Here is a 7989-nt window from a genome sequence, read left to right as displayed (position 1 = left end):
CCTGATGCTTTCAGGGCTTTATTCTTTATTCAGGGCTTACTTTCCCTGCAGGCTGAGCCAGAGGATCTTTCTATCTACATCTACGTCTTAATTCTTTCCCTTCTTCATTAAATCAATGGAAAGTTCTTTGCATTTTTCACAGTTATCCTTCAGATTTTTAAGCTGAGTTAGCCCATGTGAGGACACAAAGAATAAAAACTTGGAAAGGATTAGGCAATAAAAAGTTAGAACTTCTAGAAAGAGGATACATCTATTCATTCATATGTTCATCTATTCAACAAATAATTTTTGAGTGTTCAGTATGTACAGATATTGACTCTTCTAGGCTCCAAAGATAGGGCAATAAACAAAAAGTATATTGAAAACTAATGAGAAAGTGAGATATAAGAAGAACAGAGTTAGGAGTAGTGGCAAAATAATAAACTTTTCATATCTTTATTTCTGTTGAATAACTCAGTTTTCTCTTCCATTGATTGCTTATCATTGCCACATATTGTTTCCTTCTTTTTTAAATCTTGAGGTCTTTATGTTCCCAGGAAATATCATTGTGTAGAACGATTGATTGCCTTATATTTCAGAAGGCAAGTGCTTTGAAATTAATTCAAGTCTGGATGTGATTCTTTTAAATATACTTAACATTAGAAATTGAACTGTTTTCATAATTTAATTAACTGAATGAGACATTAAAAAATAATTTATTGTTGGATTACTTTCCAAACACTGAATAGACACTGTTAGGAGCCCTTTAGTTAATGGTCTTATTGGTATATTTTATTATCTGTGATATCACATGCAGAATTTATTCATACTCTATCTTATAAAATAAGTACCAGTTAAAGAAAAATTTATAGAATTTCCAAAGTTGAGAATCAAAAAGACCAGGAAAAATACTTACTCATATAATTTATGCTAATTTAACAACCCAGAAGTCTCTGATTAACACAGCAGGGGTATGCTGATTTTAATACTTATTATTCTAAAAACTAGTCATCATTTGATACATACTCAGCTATAATGAAATTTTCTAAAGGACTTCCTAAAGCTTTTCAAGAGAGAAATTAATTTTTAGAAATCTTCAAAGTGAAATTTTCTGGGCTTGGAGAAATGCTATATAAAGAATAGTCTTTTTTAAAAAAGAAAAACAAAACAAAACAAAAAAACCCAGCAGTCATTGATACTCTGTGTAGTGGACAGACTGTAGAGTGACCTCCAAGAATTCCTTCCTCTTTATTATATTCTCTTCTCCTTGAGTACAGGCAGAAACTGTGATTTGTTTCTAACCCATAGAATATGAAAAATTTGATGGGATGTCATTCCCTTGATTTGGTCACATTATATAAGATGTAGTCTCAGAAGAAGAGACTCTCCTGTTGGCCTTGAAGAAGGAAACTCTGGTAATGTGAGCCCGCCTATGGAGAGAGCCACATAGCAGGGCCCTGAGGGTGGCCTCTAGGAGCTGAGAACATTAGTCATCCAGTCAGAAGGAAATAAATACTATCAACAACGTCTTGAGTTTGGAAGAGGATTCTGAGCTCCAGAAAAGAATTCATCTTAGCTGATACCTTGATGACAGCCCTGGTAGACCCCTGAGCAGAGGACTCAGCTAAGCTGTGTCCAGACTTCTGATCCACAGAAACTGTGAGATGAAAGTATATGTTATTTTAAGCTCCTAATTTGTGATAATTTATTACATAGCAATAGAAATCGAACACACTTTGTCCCATGTAGTATCACTGGTTTTTGAGGAAGGTGGTAAAGCATGCTTGTTTATTGATATAAAACATACGTACTTCAAAGGACACTAATCACAATTAGTATAGCTTCTTGAAGTTTTGTAAATTACAACCTAATGTAACCAGCATTTAGAACAAGAAATGGAACACTACCAGCATCCCAGATGTTTTCCTCCTGCCCCCTTCCCATCACTGTTTTCCCTGCCCCCATAAGGATAACGATTATTATAATTTTTAATACTATAGATTGGTTTCACCTATTTTTGAACTTGTGGAAATGGAATCATATTGTATGTATATTCTCTCATAATACAGCAGTTGACTTTTACAAAGCTAGCAGAGAGACTCTCTTCAGTCTACCATGAGTCTTACATAATGTAACAACCAGGGGCATCACTAGCCCATCACCTTTCTCATATAATGTAACCTAATCAGGAGTGACTATGCCTCTATATTCACTGGTCCTGCCGACACTCAGGGGGAGGGGACTCTAATGGGCATTACACCGGGGGACAAGAATCTTGGGGCTGTTCAAGAATTTGGCCTGCCACAAGGAAAGCAACATTGTTTTACAGTTTTACAAATTTATTTAATGGCTGGTGAAAACTAAGACATGTGGAGTCTCATTAATCTGTTGCAATATGTTGTTTCCATTGAAATATATGAACAAAGTCTGTACAGAGTTGAAAAAGTTGGGATTATTTTCAACACCTTTTCTTAGTGCTGCAACCACCACTTGGAACTGCTCGTTTCTTAAAGGTTGGTCGCAATATGCAATCAGACACCATATCACAGCCATCAAAAACCCCGAAATCTTGCCATTTGCAACGATGTGGACGGAACTAATGGGTATTATGCTAAGCTAAATAAGTCAATCAGAGAAAGACAAGTTATCATATGATCTCACTGATATGAGGAATATGGTGAGCGCTGTGAATTGTGTTAAGACTGATGAATCACAGACCTGTACCTCTGAAACAAAAAATACATTATATGTTAAAAAAAAAAAGAAGATAGTAGGAGGAGAAAAATGAAAGGGGGGAAATCGGAGGGGGAGACGAACCATGAGAGACTATGGACTCTGAGAAACAAACTGAGGGTTCTAGAGGGGAGAGGGGTGGGGGGATGAGCCTGGTGATGGGTATTAAAGAGGGCATGTACTGCATGGAGCACTGGGTGTTAGACGCAAACAATGAATCATGGAACACTACATCAAAAACTAATGATGTAATGTATGGTGACTAACATAACATAATAAAATAAAATTTAAAAAAAGCATATCAAAGAACTTTGTATACCCTGAGACATTAAAATCAATTGGCTCTTCTTGCTCTTCGAATAGATCTTTTACCCATGCATGTTATCATGCATGGTGCTTAAATTTTTACACTAAGTATCAGCTGTTTTCCTTGAAATGGCAAGCTCACTTCATTTACTTTCAAGAAAATGTCTGCCAAAGACCTCAGATGCACAGAAAATATAGAAATAGACATGTTTTTGTTATTCTTATTTGGCAATATTTCTTTTTAAAATCAGTTAAAAGGATCAAAGTAATGGTTAAATTGCAGTTCTGAATTAACTATTATATATTATCCTGCTCTGCCTTCTACAAATATGAGAAATACAGTTTATAAAATAACATATAGAGATATTCATTTATTGATAGGATTTCTTTTTCATATGTGACATTTATTCTTTGATCTATAGTCCTTTTGCTAAGAAAAGTGTATTTTTTTCTCCTTTAGAAAAACAAATAGCCCAGTCAGTCCAGAGGCTGCGGCTGCAGAGAAACAACCCAAGGAGAACGTGCAAAGATGCTGTCCGTGCGTGTCGCGGCGGCCGTGGCCCGCACCCTCCCTCGGCGGGCCGGACTGGTCTCCAAAAATGCTTTGGGATCCTCCTTCATTGCTGCAAGGAACCTCCATGCCTCTAACACTCATCTTCAGAAGATTGGCACTGCCGAAGTGTCCTCTATCCTTGAAGAGCGTATTCTTGGAGCTGATACCTCTGTTGACCTTGAAGAGACAGGGCGTGTCCTAAGCATTGGTGATGGTATTGCCCATGTACATGGGCTGAGAAATGTTCAGGCAGAAGAAATGGTAGAGTTTTCTTCAGGTTTAAAGGGTATGTCTTTGAACTTGGAACCTGACACTGTTGGTGTTGTCGTGTTTGGAAATGATAAACTAATTAAGGAAGGAGATATTGTGAAGAGAACAGGAGCCATTGTGGATGTTCCAGTTGGCGAGGAGCTGTTGGGCCGTGTTGTAGATGCCCTTGGTAATGCCATTGATGGAAAGGGTCCAATTGGTTCCAAGACCTGTAGGCGAGTTGGCCTGAAAGCCCCTGGGATCATTCCTTGAATCTCTGTGCACGAACCAATGCAGACTGGTATTTAGGCTGTGGATAGCTTGGTGCCAATTGGTCGTGGTCAGCGTGAGCTGATTATTGGTGACCAACAGACTGGCAAAACATCAATTGCTATTGACACAATCATTAACCAGAAACGTTTCGATGATGGAACTGATGAAAAGAAGAAGCTATACTGTATCTACGTTGCTATTGGTCAGAAGAGATCCACTGTTGCCCAGTTGGTGAAGAGACTTACAGATGCAGATGCCATGAAGTACACCATCGTGGTTTCAGCTACTGCTTCTGATGCTGCTCCCCTTCAGTACCTGGCTCCTTATTCTGGCTGTTCTATGGGAGAATATTTTAGAGATAATGGCAAACATGCTTTGATCATCTACGATGACTTATCCAAACAGGCTGTTGCTTATTGTCAGATGTCTCTGCTGCTCCGCCGACCCCCTGGTCGTGAGGCCTATCCTGGTGATGTGTTCTACCTACACTCCCGTCTGCTAGAGAGAGCAGCCAAAATGAACAATTCTTTTGGTGGTGGCTCCTTGACTGCTTTACCAGTCATAGAAACACAAGCTGGTGATGTGTCTGCTTACATTCCAACAAATGTCATTTCCATCACTGATGGACAGATCTTCTTGGAAACAGAATTGTTCTACAAAGGTATCCGTCCTGCCATTAACGTTGGTTTGTCTGTGTCCTGTGTTGGATCTGCTGCCCAAACTAGTGCCATGAAACAGGTGGCAGGGTCCATGAAGCTGGAATTGGCTCAGTATCGTGAGGTTGCTGCTTTTGCCCAGTTCGGTTCTGACCTCGATGCTGCCACTCAGCAACTCTTGAGTCGTGGTGTGCGACTGACTGAGCTGCTGAAGCAAGGACAGTATTCTCCCATGGCTATTGAAGAACAAGTGGCTGTTATTTATGCTGGTGTAAGAGGGTATCTTGATAAATTGGAGCCCAGCAAGATCACAAATTTTGAGCATGCTTTCCTGGCTCATGTTATCAGCCAGCACCAGGCCCTGTTGGGCAATATAAGGACTGATGGAAAGATCTCAGAACAGTCAGATGCTAAGCTGAGAGAGATTATAACAAATTTCTTGGCTGGATTTGAAGTTTAAACTCCTGTGGATTCACATGAAATAACCAGTTATGGTTTTGTCATCATTTATTCTAGTAACCAGTTCCATTTGTAAAAGGATTACTCTCATACTCCAGATATACAGAAATTACCTTAAAAATAAAGGTTCCATATTGGTTGGTGGTTAAAAAAAACAAACAAACAAATAGTCAAAGTTATTGGCTAAAAGTAACATTTCATTACTGTAAGAAGATTTACTTAAAGTGTATTTTTAACCTTTCCTATTATGCTAGAAATATTTGAAATGAGTTATTTCTATAAAATTCTGTAAATAGTGAGTCTGAAATTCCAGTTCATGTCTTGAGCTATATAAGCCTAATGAGCCATGTGTGGACCACCATTCTCTCTGCTTATGTGATAATTTCCTGATTAATACTAATTAATGGCATGTCACTGTTCATTTAAAATGAATGATGAAAATGATTATTCAACACTGATATTGAAATCACTCAGCAACTTGGCACCAGATCTCTGTGTCAGGAGGCAGCGCCAGGCTCATGATGACTCTCTGTTATTTCCACTTTCTACTACACTAAACTGAAATTCAATGATGTTTGTTTTTAGGTAGAGTAGGCCTCTAAAGGAGTGGTGGATGATTTAGCTTCCTTTTGTAGCTTGTGTTTGATCTATTTATAAATGGCTTTGCGTGGTAAATTAGGTAAACTGTGTAGTCTCAGAGCAGCAAAGCAGGGCTTGCCTAACAAAGGAGTCAGATATCCAGACCTTTCTTGAACATCACTTTCTCCCCGTCTTTACCGTCTTACGGCATTTTCATGCCTTCATGGATTCAGTTTACTCACGGTTGTGTTCTCCGAAGAGAGTTTTCACTATTGAGTTCTAATGTCTCTTTTCCCTATGGTTACCATTTTGGTAACAATTGGGTTAACTATGCAGAAGAATGATTTGCCAATATGGAAAATATTGTGTGTGTGTGTGTGTGGTAGATTTCTAGAGGACGTGGTGATGGATATACTTTAGGCCGAAGGACAACCAACTTCAGCAAATGTAACTTTTTATCTTCTAAAAATTAGAAAATAAAACTATTCTGTTTTTAAGCTGCCAAAAATAGGCACACACCAGCTAGATAAACTAAAAGGAAATCAAAGGAATAATTTATCTAAATTCTCATAAAGTTCACCAACAAAGCCTATGTATCAAAAAATAAGCTGGGTTTATTCACAGTCTCTCTGGGATGGTGGAGAATGCTATTAAGAACAGAATTTCAATAATGCCTAAAAAGGAAAGTTACAGAAACATTTGTATACACAATTCATTTCTGTTCCTCACCAAGTTCTCATTTTGGGAATGTTTAGTTAAAAAGTTAAGTTCCTATAAAAGGCCTCAGGTTTGTTTTGATGGAGATTGAAACTGACAATGCTAGGTATAATGTAATAGGTGGCTTTAGACTCTAGACTGTCTGATTTAGTGTTCTGTTTGCCATCTAGTGGTTGAAAACAAGTATACATGAAACCAATTGATGCTTCAGATGGGACTAGTACTGAAGGATGCTGGATGGTACCCAGAGAAAATTGGGAATAATTTGACTTTTGATTCAATTGTATCTTTTGGCCAAATCATGAGTAAATCATAGCCAGATATTGGATGAAGGATAATAAAAACAGTAATAATAATAGGGACATTTAGGAAGCAATGGTGAAGGAGCTATAGGTAATCAGAACCATCAAGAACCTTAAGCCAACAAAGAGAAAAGAAAATAAGAAAAAAAGATCATGCAGATTAAAACATGATTACCTGTGTTTCTGGTCATCTGAATTGTGTCAAGTGAGTTTTGAACAGACAATGTTGACTTCAAGAAGCCATCTAATTGATCCAAATTCCTGGTGGAAGTTGTCTGCTTTATGATGTCATATACATTTGGAGACTATCGGACATCTTATTGGGAGGTCACCCACGAGTTTGGATTGTGAAATGGAATTAAACTTTAGATTGTGGAACATGGACCTGCATACCAACTCACTGAAGTTTGATTACTATGTGTGTAGTCAACGGTACTTGATAAAATTCTTTCTAACAAGGTTCAAGGGTAGTCATTCTGCTAAGTTTTACAAAATACCAAACATTCAAATTGAGGATTGTGCAGTAGCCAAGAAGAGAGATGCTGTGGAAAGGCAGCTTTAACTTCAGTATATAGACAATTTACTGAATTAGTAATATTTAATTTACGATATTTACAATATTTAACTAATTCAGCTTACATTCAGCTTAACTAATTCTAATTAACTAATTACCAGCCACATCATCACTCACCAACATAATTTCTTTTGTGGTCACCAATTTTTTTCTTTCATAATGTGAATTTTCATGAAGAATTTTCATGAATGCCCATTGGAGACTATCAGGTGCCAACAATCAACTGTTTTCGCATCACAAAATTTATCTTTATGGATTATTCATCCAGGTCATTCACAATGTTTTTCTCAGAATTTAGGACTGAATTATCAGCTTTTATAAAAAGTTCTGTGGAAGAACTCATAGATTTATCCCTTAATCATTGAGCATCCCCTATCTGCCAATTTATCTTAAGGGGGCTTGTTTGGAATAGTGATTAGCCAGAGCATTTCTAGTAGCAGTATCTAGAGTTTTGCTGTCCAACACAGTAGGCATTAGCCATATGACTATTGAACGCTTGGATTTTGGCTAGTCTGAACGGAGATGTACTGTAAGTACATCTTTAAATACTTAATAAAAAATGCAAAGTAGAGCGTTAATATTATATTATAAGCTAAAATTATATTTTGG

General features: G+C 37.5%; 1 pseudogene across 1 annotated transcript; it reads left to right on the top strand.

The window, feature by feature from the left end:
• The first annotated feature begins 3503 nt into the window (after window positions 1–3503).
• LOC113920323 lies at window positions 3504–5209 on the top strand (annotated as a pseudogene). The gene has a single exon (XR_003519280.2). The product of XR_003519280.2 is annotated as an ATP synthase subunit alpha, mitochondrial-like (transcript).
• The last annotated feature ends 2780 nt before the right edge of the window (window positions 5210–7989 follow it).

Source organism: Zalophus californianus, chromosome 3, assembly GCF_009762305.2.
Source record: "Zalophus californianus isolate mZalCal1 chromosome 3, mZalCal1.pri.v2, whole genome shotgun sequence".
In the NCBI taxonomy this organism is placed as follows: Eukaryota; Metazoa; Chordata; class Mammalia; order Carnivora; family Otariidae; genus Zalophus; species Zalophus californianus.
Note: the sequence above shows the minus strand (reverse complement) of the source record. Positions and strands in the feature narration are given on the sequence as shown.